Below are 15,722 nucleotides of genomic sequence, written 5' to 3' on the forward strand. Positions count from 1 at the left end.
GGCACTCCAACCTTCAAACCCCGAACCCTAAGGCTTGGGGTACCTCACAAGCTATCAAAAATCAACAATCCCTCTTAGCGAGGGAGGCACTTCCAAGACTAGCAAGTAGCTCATCATCATCATTATTGCTCGTAACACTCGCCCAACTCTTGGCGCTCACAACTGTAGCAATCCCCATAGCGTGAACTACGCCTCTCAGGAGTGTCGTTGTCATTGGAAGCATCCTTCTTCTTATTCTTCTCCTGAAATGTATTCCACTCTATCCATGATTCCTTCTTGGTAATTGTAGGAGCACCCTTGCCCCCCACTGACCACAAGCTCTTCCTGGGCTACAAAGTCTCCCTCTAAACCTGCAAGCTCCCTCTAGAACTCGACTCCCTCTGAGCCTTTGTAACCTGGATTTTCTTCTCTGGACCCTGTACCTGCTCCTCTGAAGCCTGCACCTAGACCAGCTTCTATGAAACCTGCATCGGGTCCTCCGTCTTCTTCTCATGATATATAGGCTTGTCCGCCATATAGACCATGCTCTATAACTCCAATCACCACATCTGTGGAGCTAGAGCCTCTGGGCCTAAGTCTTGCCTTCATATTCTGGAACAAGACCTCAAACCCCCTCTGCTCTATCGTTGAGACAGATATCACGCTATATCTGAGTCCTAGTACAAACAATACATCCTAGACTCACATAACCTGTCCTGACTCCATCCTGAATGGCACAACTCCCGGTCCTCGGATCTCCTTCTGACTCTTGTCACCCAACACCATGTGCGATTTTGAGTACCACTCAAATAGAGTCTCGAATACCCTTGTCATATGTTTTGACGCACCACTATCCACATACCATGTAGCCTCATCATTGGTACCCTGCGAGAAATGAGAGATCAAGGAAAAGTCCTCCTTCTCCAATCTCCTAGTGAGAGCATCTATCTCAACAAAAGTGGCAACGCCGGCGACTTGCTTCCCTTTCTTCTCCTCATCATCTCTTGTCTTCTTCTTCATCAAACATCTCAACAAAAAATGACCCATCTCACCATAGTTGAAACACTTGATTTTACTCAAGTCCTTCCTCTGCTTGCCCTTCATTTGTGCTGCAAGTGCCACGTCATCATCTGAAGCCTTCTTCTTGGGATGAAGATCCTCATCTCGCATCTCCTCCTAAATGAATTCATCCTACATCCTATTACATTCTGGCAATGATCCCCTTGATGAAGGGATTCCATTCCTCAGTGAACCCTTTCAAAGCAATCCTCACCATATCAGAATCTGAAATAGTCACACTAACGACAGCAAGCTCATCTTTGACCTGAGACAACCTCGTCAGATACGAAGTCACTCCTTCACCCTGCATCATCTTGGTGGAATTCAACTTATCCTCCAATGCCAATACCTGGCTCTCGTTCTTATCCTAGAACAAATTCTGAAGAGCCATCCACATCTCATGTGCAATGTTCTTCCTGGAGAAATGAGGTATTAGGGGGTCCTTCACACCATCTAGGATGATCAATGTTACCTTCATATCCAAATTCTCATACACTTCCAGCTCCTTAGGGTCAGTCGACTTCTTGATGGCTTTCTCAATGAATTACCAGATCCTGTTGACCTGCAAGACTAACTTGATTCTTTACTTCCATGGCCTATAGTTGGACAATCCTTCCAACATGTTATCATATCGGAGACCAACCTACAACTTCGACATTGTAGTGACCATTTCACCTACAATGTGACCAACTCCCTCTTAAGTTGTACTTCGTTGTGCATACCTTGATTCATTGTCTCTTAAAGTAGCTCAGACACGCTCTGATCCCATGTTGAATTTTCACAATCCTAGTGTCTACGATAGAATATTAGATCACTAGCACTACCAAAACAAGAATCTTAACAAAGCTACTTTGCACAGTGGAACAATATAATGTAGTAAATCAATCACGTGCACAATAAGAACAATAAAAACAATATATATAAACCAACATCATTATATTATCAACATATAATACAAATGTCTAGAGCTCCCGTACTAGGGATAATGGCCCTCAAATATCCAATGTTACAAAAATACAAGATACAATGACAATCTCGCTCATCTAGTGCACAATCACAACCTTTATGTTGTATCTCGTCTTGTCGGTCCTTCGCTCTCGATCTGCAACAATCACAACTCTGCCTCTATCAATGATCCAAGTCCATCTGGCCATTGAACACGACTCCACTTGCTCTCACGTTGACTGTAAGTCCATCTACACATCAACACATTGAGACTCCATTTGAGTTGTTCACAACTCTGTTTGTGAACAACTCCCTCTGCCCACTGCTGCTCCTCAACTACTCAAGGTCTTCTTCCCACTATAGCCTTCCACTACTGCTATATGAAGGCTAACATAGGGCAAGAGGGCTGCCACCTATCACTGTTGCAAGTCTCTTCTGCTACAATGAACTTTGGCTAATCCAATCTGCTCCTCTAGGTTGGCCAATCCTTGAACACCAAACTGCCTTTCTTAGTAGTCTCCTTTGTCCATCAAGGAGCTACTTAGGCCATCAACTCTTCACCCAACACACAGCTGTCAATGTCCTCTTGTCTACCTATTTTAGGGCTACTTTGGGCACTTACACGTTGCCCTCCACCAACCACAAAGTGCCCAATATCCTTGTCCAACAGGACCACCATCCAACTAGAACTCTCTCAACACAAATACATTAAATAAATTGATACCTTTGCCTGTGCTTGTTTTTGTAGCTCCTCACTGGTTAGGGCACCCAACAGTACTTGTTACAGCCCTCAAAATTTCTCCAACAATCACCTAAAGGTTGCGGCCTCTCTCCCACACAACCCTACTTCCCTTCGCTGCTCCCCATTCCTGCTTTTAAGGGCTTCAACCCTTTCAAACTTCACCTACAAGTCTCAGTGAGGTCTACAATGAAGGACAAGGTCTGCGGCCTATCAAAACAATCCTTTAACACCCACACACATGCACCCAGGTCTTCCTCGAGGCATGTGACTGCCTCCTACTCAAGCTCAAACCTATAAGGAGATGAAAAATCACATGAAACAAGCCCAGATTAGTCCCCAAGCATGCAGTTGTCCTCCTATAGCAACTCGGCCTTGTTTCAGATGCCAAATGCACCCAACCATAGACCCAAACACATTCGTCCTCCTCGTCTAGAGCTTGGCTGCTTTAGATATATTTTCTATGAGATGGAATGCACAAGGATGGACAAGGAATAACCTCCAACGTCACTCCTATATATACAAACTCATGTGGTGTTAAAACATGACTTGTGGCACTCCAAAATGTCAATCCGACCTCCATTAGGTGCCACATTAACCCACAACTCCATTAAAAAATTCACATCTCATCGTAGACAACTCAGAATTCGATGATTTTCATTGCATTGGATTCTTCTCAACATTCTCTATCATCTCCATCCATCACATGTCCAAAAATCATTGTGGTTTCACACCCACCAGCTTGGGTACAAAGCCCACACCTTGGGTTCTGTTGACCACTACATGTCAACTACCCATAGCAGTACACCCCCTTTTTCGCAAAAGGGACAGCACTGGATCGACGTGTCCGTGCCATTCGATTGTCATCATCTGTTCGATTATGTTATGTTGTAAACACAGTTTGCATGTATAAATTGTAAATAATCTTAGCAGATCTGAGTCATGTATGTAAATTGCCTAGGCAAACCTAATTTTCTAGTGATAATCTACGTTCCAGAAGTTTTTTTGTCTCATCGATCCATGATCGGCAGAGTTTTCCTTCAGCCTAACCCCAAAGCCGAAATGAATTTTGTCATTGGAATCTTAGGGGAATCCTAGTGTGTTTCGAGTCTATGTAAAAGTAATTTGGAAATAACTCTAACTATTTGGTTAGGTTATTACAAATTGCTTGATCTGCTAGATTATAGTTGTGTCGCAGAACTGGGTGGTCGATAAGGGTCTATGTCAAATGGGTTTTCCCCCTTGAGATGTAAAATTATAAAAGTCATGATGTAAAGTGTCTTGAGGGTTAGAAAATATTTTAATCCCCTCATAAATCCTAAATCCTAGGTCCTAGGTGATTTTTCCAAAGGCTAAGTTCGAGGATCCAAAAATAAAAAAATAATAAAAATAACAAAATAAAAATAATAAAAAAATTAAAAAATAAAATAATAATAAGTGAAAGTTTTGAGAAAATAAATGCAAAGTTTTAATTTTTTAATATATTAAAATGCATTTAAAATTTCGATGGATGATATTAAAAGGGATTTTGATCATCATCAACGGTCGAGATTAATTTGACATGGATCACTCCAACTAGCCGTTGGGAATTTTTCCTTTAAATAGGGTGTTAGGGGTCATTTGAGATCAGATGGGATCTGAGAGTCTGGTGCTAGAAAAAGCTCTCTTGTAGTCATTTTTTGTGCAATAAAGAAAGACTTTGGGGTGGAAATCTTGTTGGTGTTACTCTTCTGGAAGTGTTGTAAGATGTTTTATTTTTCTGCATAATTTTATTTTCAACCATTGATGATAGCTTGAGGAAGACTGATTCAGGCACAGGTATCTTGTCTGATCTCTGGGGTTTGAATGATAGTTTAGATTCTGAAATATAATGGCAGGTATCTCCATTTGATCTGGATTTCACTATTGTTTTCTCCCTCTGTGTTAATAGTTGATTTTAAGTTGTGCAGGAAATCCCTTTTTTTAGATTATCGAACGTTAGGGGAAGTTCTCGGCTGAACCAGCCAACTCCTGGATTGCGTTTTCTAAAAGCGCCCAGCCAGTTTTGATCTCGGGCTTATCATTTGAAAAAAAATTTATGAATGCATGAAGGGTTTTCTGAGGTACCTCACATTAGATTTAAAATTCTGAAAATATTTCTGTGGCATATTGACAAATCTGGCTATTTAGAGCCTTTGAGCTGTAATTACTGTAATTATTTAGCTGGTTTTCTGTTAGGGTTTTTTCCTTGTACATTTTATTTCTGGTGTTCGGTTTTTTTTTTTTTTTTGAAGGTTGTAGGTACAGATTTTGAAAATTTTTCAGGGTTTCCATCAAGCAATCTGGAGTAGGAAGGATTTAAAATTTTAATCAAATTTCTAGGCTACAAGTCTGCTACCTGTGTTTTCATTTTTCACTGTTGCCTGGGGTTTTTACTGCAGAAAAAATTTCAAAATTTTTTTGGGCAGGCTGGATTGCTGCCATACCTCCAAGGAGTTTTCTCCCACTGACAGCACACTAGCGCCATTTTTTCCTCTACGTTTTTCTTCTCAACTATCCGCAACAATCACTTCTGAAACCCTCATTTCCACTGTTGGAGTCTTCCCCTCCCTCACTACGGCTCTTCATCAAATATTTCACGCATTATTCTCGCCATCTCCCTTCTCTGTGATCCCTAAAACCCCTTTGTGTTTCCTTCCCTCTTCTTATACCTACGTGCTATCTCTTCCCCATCCAGCCTGCAAAACTATCCATGTTTTCGCTGTCCCGTCTACCCATTTCCTTGCCACAAACTCCTGCAATGCTTCAATGCTGCCCATCCACCTCAGCAACTCCCCCATCCGCAGTCCTAATCTGCGGCCTTCTCTCCACGCTTCCATCAAGCAAGTTTTCCTCATTTCCGCAACACCCTCCTTCTGCTTGCGCATTGTGATCCGTAGCTCCATTCTCAGCCACCTGCAAAAACAAAAAAATCATTCACGTTGCCCGCTCATCGAATCTTCCTCTGTATGCCGCCATCCGTTTCTCCAAATGCTGCTCATTCGCTCTTCCCCGCAAGCCTTCAACGCTTTCTCTCGCCAGTCACACCTGCAAACAGTGACGTAAACAATAAACCAGGGATTTTGATTTATCTGCGTTTTGTTTTATGGTTTAAGCGTAAGTTAGAGTAATGTATCTTAGCGTATGGTTTTTAGTTTTAGATTTTGAACTAAAATTTTTCTTGGTTATAGTTTTATACATACGTTAGTTTATTTTCAGATTTGTTAAATTCTGGTCTTAGTTTTAGATTTAGACTGCTTTAAATTTAGATTTAATTTTGTTTAAAGTTAGATTTTAATAATAAAAAATTAAAAAAAAAATCAAAAGAATAAAAAAGGGTTTTTATGGTTTTGTTTTATTCTCTGAATTAGTGTTAGTTCATTTAGAGTTAGATTTAGGTTAGATTAAATTAGATTTTGATTTTATTAATCTAAGTTTTAGTTTAGAATTAGATTTTTTTCATTTTAGTTTTGTTCTATATTAATTGTAATCTTAGAACTTTATATCATAATAAAAAAATAAAAAATATAAATATAAAAAAATTCAAAAAAAAAATTAAAAAAAAATAGTTTTAATGTTTTGGTTCATTTTTTTATTTAAATTTAAATTTTGATAAAATAAAAAATCAAAAAAAATCAAAAAAAAAAAAAACATAAAAAGTTTTAATTTTTAGAATTTAATGGGTTCATATTTTGTTTTTTTTTTTAGGATTTAATTTTAATAATTTTGAGTTTAATTTTGTTTTATATATATAAAAATTTAAAAATATTTTGAAAAAGCTTAACAAAAAATTGAAAATTTCATATTTGGTGTCTTTATGTTCCATTTCTTTAAAGTTAAACGCACTTAATGTTTATTTTGAAGTTAGCTATGTGAAAGTGGTAACTGGTTAGCATTTAAATTTTATGATCATTTAAAGATTTTAATTTTTCTTGAAGTTTAATTGTTGGATCATCATTAAAGCATTGTGAATTTACTAAATATCTTGCGTTGCTTGGGTTATTTGATAATGAATGATTGTTTTACATGGCTTATATTTCTGCAACATTTAGTAAATAATCATTTAATCATTAACTCCATAAGGCACTGGTACATTAATTCCTAAAATCAATCAAGTACTCGTATCGCCTTGTTGTGTCTCACAACCCAACTGGTCCACAGTTGGTCTTCCTTTGTCCCATAGGGTCTACCCCCCTTAACCTCCGGAGACGGCCTAAATGGAGAGATCGGGATCAAGGTGACAACCCCTGGTCTGAGCGTTGTCGTGACAATCTATGCGACAACATTTTTTGGCACCGTTGCCGGGGACATTTTATTCTCGACGTTTCAACGACATTCATCTTCTCATTTTTCATCATTCTTTCATCTTTCTCATCTCTCATTTGAGCTGACGGATTCAACATTTTTTGGCATCATTTGGATCTTTTCATCGCCTTATTTTCGTCATATCAGCAATTTATCTTCAATTCGTTTCTTGTTTGGGTGGCGACTCCATTTCTTTTTAGACAAGAAGCCTCCCTCATATCTGCTTGTTGGTTGCTAGAATTAGATTCATTGTTCAAGTGGCGACTCCACTTCTTTCATCTCTTGATTTTCTTGAGCAGGGATCTCTCTATCATCCATTTGGTCCCTCATTATTCATCATGGATTATTCGTTTAAACCATGTCATTTTACTGATGATCTCCATGATTTACCGGAAGTGGCCATTTCTAAATTACCTTTGTTCTAGGGTGGTGGTTCAGTCGCTGTTAGAAGGTAGTTATGGAGTTTTTATCGTATAACGGTCATGTATTGTAGACTTCCTCAATATGATCATGAAGATGTCAAAATGCGTCTATTTGTCCTTTCTTTAGAGGGTGATGCTTTGAATTGGTTTAATAATTGTCCTGAAGACTCTTTCACTTCTTTACAAGACATTTACAATGCTTTTAAAGATAGATATGGTCATCCAGATAGCTCGCCTTGTGCCCCTAAAATTGTGCAACAGAATGAAAGTAATCTTATAAAAGGTCCAACTGTCGATGAAAGATTTCAAGACAATTCTTCATATCAGAATGTGCCATCCACCTGTACCATTGCATATCAAATCCATGATAGTGGAAAAGCAGGGACAAATTACAAAATCAGTGTCGACAATGAAAAGGAAGACCAGAAGCAAATTATACAAGAACTAATGCGGCTAGTAAAAAATATGGAGATCAATCAAACTAATTACGCCAATGATGTGAGAACTTTATGCACCGACCTGGAAAAACGTAATAAAGAGATGGAGATCATGCAAAATCAGCATATGCTGAGGAAATTGAGGCCATGAAAACTAATCATGACACAAAAATTAGTTTTGTGCAAAGCAAGTTATCAGGCTTAGAGGAAAATATGACGACCATGAAAGCTAATCATGATAGGGAAATTAATTTTATGCAAAACAAGTTATTAACTATGGATGAAGAAATGACTATCATGACATTCGATCATAATAATTAGTTGGCTACCATGCAAGCAAATCATAAGAAAGAGATAAACTCTAAGCAGCATTGCTTGATGATCATAAAGGAAAAGAATGATAAAGTAATAAAAGATATGGAAGAAGACCATGCCAGGGAAATCAATGCAATGAAAGTTGAACACTCTAGCCAGATAGATGCCATTACAATACAAGTACATAAATTTCAACAACGGTTAGAGAATGAAAGAAACCAGGAAACATCAATAGATCAGGAGCCTCCTCATTTGCTACAACAAGCTCCATCTTATTATGAGGAGGTCATTGGTTCGATTGAAAGGTGGTTAATTGAAAGTGATCCAGATAAAATTAAAAATGATAAAAGATCAGATGCAAGATGAAGAAAGACATGTCACGCATATCTTACATACTTCATCTGAGAGCTTTGAAGCAGAAAGTTCCACGTCATCAGTAATACAGCCTGCCACGAAGAAAAAGCGCAAGAGAAAGAAAATGAAAAGAAGATTTGATGCATCAGACGACCGCGAGCAGCTTGATTTTCGGATAGGAAAAGTCCTACCATATGCACAATTGGACATGGCACATCCGAGAAGCAGCCGATAGATTTGCCTGAAAGCAGGCAAATGCTCAGTATAGACTATATTGAACACCTCTGATGCCATGAGGCATCCTCTGTATTTCTAACCCTACTCCTTTCCTTTTCAGCATTTTCATTTCTGTTTTAGGATTAGATTTACTTTTCATAGATAGTTAATAAATGAATAGCTTATATCTTTCCTGTGCTTAATGTTATATGATGATTTTTGAATGGACGCTACTTATGTTTTATTGTGTGTTGCATGGATGCAGATTCTGGATTCTCACATTCCTACAATGCAGCAGCGTGTCCCCAAGTAGAGCCAAATGTTGACCACTACGTGTCAACTACCCATAGCAGTACACCCCCTTTTTCACAAAAGGGACAACACTAGATCGACGTGTCTATGCCATTCGATTGTCATCATCTGCCCGATTATGTTATGTTGTAAACACAGTCTGCATGTGTAAATTGTAAATAATATTAGCAGATCTGAGTCGTATGTAAATTGCCTAGGCAAACCTAATTTTCTAGTGATAATCTACGTTCCGGAAGGTTTTTTGTCTCACCGATCCATGATCGGCAGAGTTTTCCTTTAGCCTAACCCCAAAGCCGGAATGAATTTTGTCATTGGAATCTTAGGGGAATCCTAATGTGCTTCGAGTCTATGTAAAAGTAATTTGGAAATAACTCTAACTATTTGGTTAGATTATTACAAATTGCTTGATTGCTAGATTATAGTTGTGTCGCAGAACTGGGTGGTCTATGAGGGTCTATGTCAAATGGGTTTTCCCCCTTGAGATGTAAAATTATAAAAGTCATGATGTAAAGTGTCTTGAGGGTTAGAAAATGTTTTAATCCCCTCATTAATCCTAAGTCCTAGGTCCTAGGTGATTTTTCCAAAGGCTAAGTTCGAGGATCCAAAAATAAAAAAATAACTAAATAAAAATAATAAAAATAATAAAAAATAAAAAAATAAAATAATAAAATAATAAGAAGTCAAAGTTTTGAGAAAATAAATGCAAAGTTTTAATTTTTTAATATATTAAAATGCATTTAAAATTTCAATGGATGAGATTAAAAGGGATTTTGATCCTCATCGACAGTCGAGATTAGTTTGACATGGATCACTCGAACTAGCCATTGGGAATTTTTCCTTTAAATAGGGTGTTAGGGGTCATTTCAGATCAGATGGGATCTGAGAGTCTGGTGCTAAAGAAAACTCTCTTGTAGTCATTTTTTGTGCAATAAAAAAAGACTTTGGGGTTGAAATCTTGCAGGTGTTACTCTTCTGGAAATGTTGTAAGATGTTTTATTTTTCTGCATAATTTTATTTTCAGCCATTGATGATAGCTTGATGAAGATTGATTCAGGCACAGGTATCTTGTCTGATTTTTGGGGTTTGAATGATAGTTTAGATTTTGAAATATAATGGCAGGTATCTCCATTTGATCTGGATTTCACTATTGTTTTCTCCCTCTATTGTTTTCTCCCTTTTTTTAGATTACCGAGCGTTAGGAAAAGTTCTCAGCTGAACCAACCAACTCCCGGATTGCATTTTCAGAAAGAGCCCAGCCAGTTTTGATCCCAGGCTTATCATTTGAATTTTTTTTTATGAATGCATGAAGGGTTTTCTGAAGTACCTCATATTAAATTTAAAATTCTGAAAATATTTATGTGGCATATTGACAAATCTGGCTATTTAGAGCCTTTGAGCTGTAATTACTGTAATTATTTAGCTAGTTTTCTGTTAGGGTTTTTTCCTTGTACATTTTATTCCTAATGTTCGTTTTTTTTTTTTTTTGCAGGTTGTAGGTACAGATTTTGAAAATTTTTCAGGGTTTCCATCAAGCAATCTGGAGCAGGAAGGATTTAAAATTTCAATCAAATTTCTGGGCTATGGGTCTGCTACCTGTGTTTTGATTTTTCACTATTACCTGGGGTTTTTGCTGCAGAAAAAATTTCGAAATTTTTTTGGGCGAGCTGGATTGCTGCCATACCTCCAAGCAGTTTTCTCCCACTGACAACACACTGGCGGCATTTTTTTCCTCTATGTTTTTCTTCTCAGCTATCCGCAGCAATCAGTTCCGAAACCCTCATTTCCACTGTTGGAGTCTTCCCCTCCCTCACTACAGCTCTTCATCAAATCTTTCCCGCATTATTCTCGCCATCTCCCTTCTGCGTGATCCCTAAAACCCCTCTGTGTTTCCTTCCCTCTTCGTATACCTGCGTGCTATCTCTTTCCCATCCGGCCTGCCAAACTGTCCATGTTTTCGTTGTCCCGTCTACCCATTTCCTTGCCACGAACTCCTACAACGCTTCAACACTACCCATCCACCTCAGCAACTCCCCCATCTGCAGTCCTAACCTGCGGCCTTCTCTCCACGCTTCCATCAAGCAAGTTTTCCTCCTTTCCGCAGCACCCTCCTTCTGCCTGCACGTTGTGATCCGTAGCTCCATTCTCAGCCACCTGCAAAAGAAAACAGAAAAAAATAAATAAATAAATAAATCATTCACGCTGCCCACTCATCGAATCTTCCTTGTATGCAGCCATCCGTTTCTCCCAACGCTGCTCATTTGCTCTTCCCAGCAAGCCTTCAATGCCTTCCCTCGCCAGTCACACCTGCAAACAGTGACGTAAACAATAAACCAGCGATTTTGATTTATCTGCGTTTTGTTTTATAGTTTAAGCGTAAGTTAGAGTAACGTATCTTAGCCCATAGTTTTTAGTTTTAGATTTTGAATTAATTTTTTTTTTAATTATAGTTTTATACATACGTTAGTTTATTTTCAGATTTATTAAATTCTTGTCTTAGTTTTAGATTTAGACTGCTTTAAATTTAGATTTAATTTTGTTTAAAGTTAGATTTTAATAATAAAAAATTAAAAAAAAAAATCAAAAGAATAAAAAAGGGTTTTTATGCTTTTGTTTTATTTTCTGAATTAGTGTTAGTTCAGTTAGAGTTAGATTTAGATTAGATTAAATTAGATTTTGATTTTATTAATCTAAGTTTTAGTTTAGAATTAGATTTTTTTATTTTAGTTTTGTTCTATATTAATTTTAATCTTAGAACTTTATATCATAATAAAAAAATATAAAATAAAAATATAAAAAAAATCATAAAAGATTTTAGTTTTAATGTTTTGGTTCATTTTTTTAATTTAAGTTTAAATTTTGATAATAAAAAAATAATCAAAAAATCAAAAAAAGTTTTAATTTTTATAATTTAATGGGTTGATATTTTGTTTTTTTTTAGGATTTAATTTTAATAATTTTGAGTTTCATTTAGTTTAGTTTAGTTTAATTTTGTTTTATTTATATAAAAATTTAAAAATTTAAAAATATTTTGAAAAAGCTTAACAAAAAATTGAAAATTTCATATTTGGTGTCTTTATGTTCTATTTCTCTATAGTTAAACGCACTTAATGTTTATTTTGAAGTTAGCTATGTGAAAGTGGTAACTGGTCAGCATTTAAATTTTATGATCATTTAAAGCATTTAATTTTTCTTGATGTTTAATTGCTGGATCATTGTTAAAGCATTGTGAATTTACTGAATATCTTGTGTTGCTTGGGTTATTTGATAATAAATGATTGTTTTACATGGTTTATATTTCTGCAACATTTAATAAATAATCATTTAATCATTAACTCCATAAGGCACTAGTACATTAATTCCTAAAATCAATCAAGTACTGGTATTGCCTTGCTGTGTCTCCCAACCCAACTGGTCCACAGTTGGTATTCCTTTGTCCCATAGGGTCTACCCCCCTTAGCCTCGGGAGACGGCTTAAATGGAGAGATCTGGGATCACGGTGACAGCCCCCGCTCTGAGCATTGTCGTGACAATCTGTGCAACAACAGGTTCCAAGCCCACAATGCCCTATTGTGGGACTCCAACCTCCAAACCCCGAACCCTAGGGCTTGGAGTACCTCCCAAGCAATCAAAAATCAACAGTTGGTCGAATGAATGAGCTGATGACGATGCCAAATGAGGCCCAACAAATGCCAATTTGTGTGACAAGAGGTGGGTTTTGACCTTGGGGTCAAAACCCTTTCAAGTGGTGGGGCTAACTAGTCCAATTGAGGCTGAGTTGGACAGCTGAAAAATAAATTATTTCTCCTTTAATTTTGACCATGAAAATACCGACTGTGGCTACTATTTTTCAACACTCCCTCTTAGCTATGGAGGTACCTTTCATTCTCTCTCAAGATCAATCTCCCCGACCAATCCATTGGTCTCTTTGCACTTTATCCCTGTACTTGATAGAGCCTTTAGGTGACCTAGTATAGGGAAGCCTCCCTAGTGGTGAAAGTCCACAAAAGAGTGGGAGGTAGTGTCTGTGTTGGCATTGGGCCACACTTCATATTGTTGTCCCTTGGTCCAGCTCTTGTCTTGTGAGCTACCCTCACAAGACCTGCTAGATTTTGAGGCAACGGTACAGACTAACATGGTTTTTCTCAATGCTTTTTACAAAATTAAAGTAAAAAATTCTCAAAGAGTGATTAAGTTTGACCATGTCTCCAATGAAATACAATGAAGTGGGTGAGTGATCTTTTTAGACTAAGTCACCCCAAAGAGACAAGGATAAAGCACAAAATAGAAAGTGCAAATACAATACATATTAAAAAAGGGTCACTAGACTAAGTCTAATAAGAAAAATAAATAGATCTCCTAGACACACCTCAAATTTCTGGCTTACACTGAAATCACATATTTTTATATGTCCATCACTGCTGAGAAGGAGGTTTTCTGTTTTAATGTCCCCATGCATAATATTCTGCACATACCACATTTTCAAAATAAAGTTAGAACTTCTAGTATGTCCCTTCACTCATATCTAAGAGATTATGATGCTGTACTACCTAATTCTCATTACATATAGTTGATATAACAAGTTCCAGACCAAATTAAGATAAAACACTGAACAGCTGTTGGGTGTGCAAGCCAAAAATGTTCCATAAACAATGCACCTGTCAAGGATACAAGTGTGCCCCTCAATAACTTTCCTAAAAGGACAAATAACCTGGATCTAAATAAAACTCACTTGATTCCCTTATTTTAATGTAAGTAATAGCATAATCTTCAAATTCAAAAAGATCTACTATTAAGCGCTATAGGATTTAATGACAGTGACAGAGCAAAGAGCCTCAAACTGGGTCAATGCATGTGTTGCCATCAAAAGGTTTTATTTCTCTGAAAGCAATGTTTAAGAGTTAATGCAAAGGCTAAAAGTTCCAAATCAGTGGAAGCAATCAAAATCTGGAGATAAGTAGCAGTTAATATATACATGCTCCTTGTCATCTAAACAATGTAAACCACCAAAAGTGATGACTAGTTCAGGCAGACATTAAAAGCAAGCTCAATCCCTTAAAAAGAAACAATAAAAAACATTTTATCTAGTTAAAAAATTAGAAGTATATCCAATCCTTTGCGAAACTTACATTATCATGAAGATACTTCAGTCCAGCAATAATGTCTCGTAAGTACTTATAAGCAATACCCTCTCCAATTCCACCAGGAGGGCCTGAGCCTTTAAAAATCCACCCTCCCTCCATGTACTCTAATACTAAGACAGCAAAAGAAAAGGGCAATAAGAAAAATAGCAAGAACATTTCAATTTGCATTCTCAAAGAATAGATGGAAACATATAGAAGAAAATTGAACATGTAGATGTATCCATGAAGCATATGCCATTAAATACAAGTGAATCACATCATCCTTAAAGGGAATGCCTAATTGCAGATCATCTAACTTTAACAACACGAGTGAAGTTTCACATAGTATATGTTTAAACTTTAAGGCCAGTAGCTGCATATGCATTTCCAGGAAGAACCAATTTACCAGATTTCGGGCTTCAGGAGTGTGTGTAGGTGAGAATGCAGAAAATTCTCAAAATTCATATGTTTTAAGGGTTCATCAAAATAGAGCTTGCAAAAATCCATAGGCACACGAGACATTAAATGAAGTGTATTCAATGTAAAGTGTCATGTCAATGACAGCCAAACCATATTCATAGCAGATACAGCGGTAAAGTTATCATGCTCTAAAACTTCATACATATATGCAGAAGTTAAGCACAGATTCCATGTCCAGTGTAAAAGAATTTAAAAGACATCACTATGACAAGGTTGAAGCAAGAATTGTTTGACAGACAATTGATTTTATCAGAGTTATGTTGATCAGATGAAGAGCCACAGTCTCATAAGGATATGAGGATAGCATCAATTCATCATGATCTAATCACTGTGTGATATCTCTGCACCAGTGTCAACGAGAAGTCTAAAATAATCTAGAGCAAACAAGCATTCAAGTAGACAAAGAGGGCTATTCTTGACACACAACTATACTCAAAAATCTTGTGCCAAAGCTCTTCATGCGGATGTCAGTTAAGAGATCAATCAAAGTTTAATGCAGTGATTCCATTGCCAAAAATTCAAAGCAATAATGCTAATGCAAAGACAACTCAAAATACATCTAGCTGTAAAACCAATCATCAATAAAGTCTAGCATTCAGAGACATATTGTAATATCCCCAATTTTGGTTTTCCACATTAGAGATAGTTTTTGGAAGAGGTGGCAATTCCAGCATTGGGACTTAGGAGGAAAAAGGGAAATTGCAACTCTAGTGGAACGTAGGGCCCACAAGAGAGAGAAATTTGGCCCAAGAAGGGAACTCACGCTCTTGGAGGAGAGAGAAAAGAGGAGGGGTGTGAATTAGGAGAGAGAAAGAGTGGGAGCCACCAAGGGAGAAAAGGTGGCCAACAATTATAAATAAGGAGAAGACGCCTTCATTTGCATCTTTTGACAATCTAACTTCTGAACACAAGATTTTTTGAGTTGTTTAGCCAAGTCAACTGGTGTTGTTTAGCACACGGGATTCCCAAGCAGGAATTCCACCTCTACCTTCAGTGAACTCCAAGTGTCACCCTAGGAGAG

General features: G+C 37.2%; 1 pseudogene across 1 annotated transcript in view; it reads right to left on the reverse strand.

The window, feature by feature from the left end:
• LOC149140402 (serine/threonine-protein kinase GRIK2-like) overlaps positions 1 to 15,722 on the reverse strand; it is a 367,198-nt pseudogene that overhangs the window by 203,190 nt on the left and 148,286 nt on the right. Inside the window, exons 8-9 of the transcript XR_016264171.1 lie at positions 14,228 to 14,352; positions 13,468 to 13,563 (exon numbers count right to left, since the gene is read on the reverse strand). The product of XR_016264171.1 is annotated as a serine/threonine-protein kinase GRIK2-like (transcript). The remainder of the gene's footprint in view (positions 1 to 13,467; positions 13,564 to 14,227; positions 14,353 to 15,722) is intronic.

Source organism: Pinus tabuliformis, chromosome X, assembly GCF_031772625.1.
Source record: "Pinus tabuliformis cultivar Carrire ecotype Pingquan chromosome X, CPIR1, whole genome shotgun sequence".
Lineage (NCBI taxonomy): Eukaryota > Viridiplantae > Streptophyta > Pinopsida > Pinales > Pinaceae > Pinus > Pinus tabuliformis.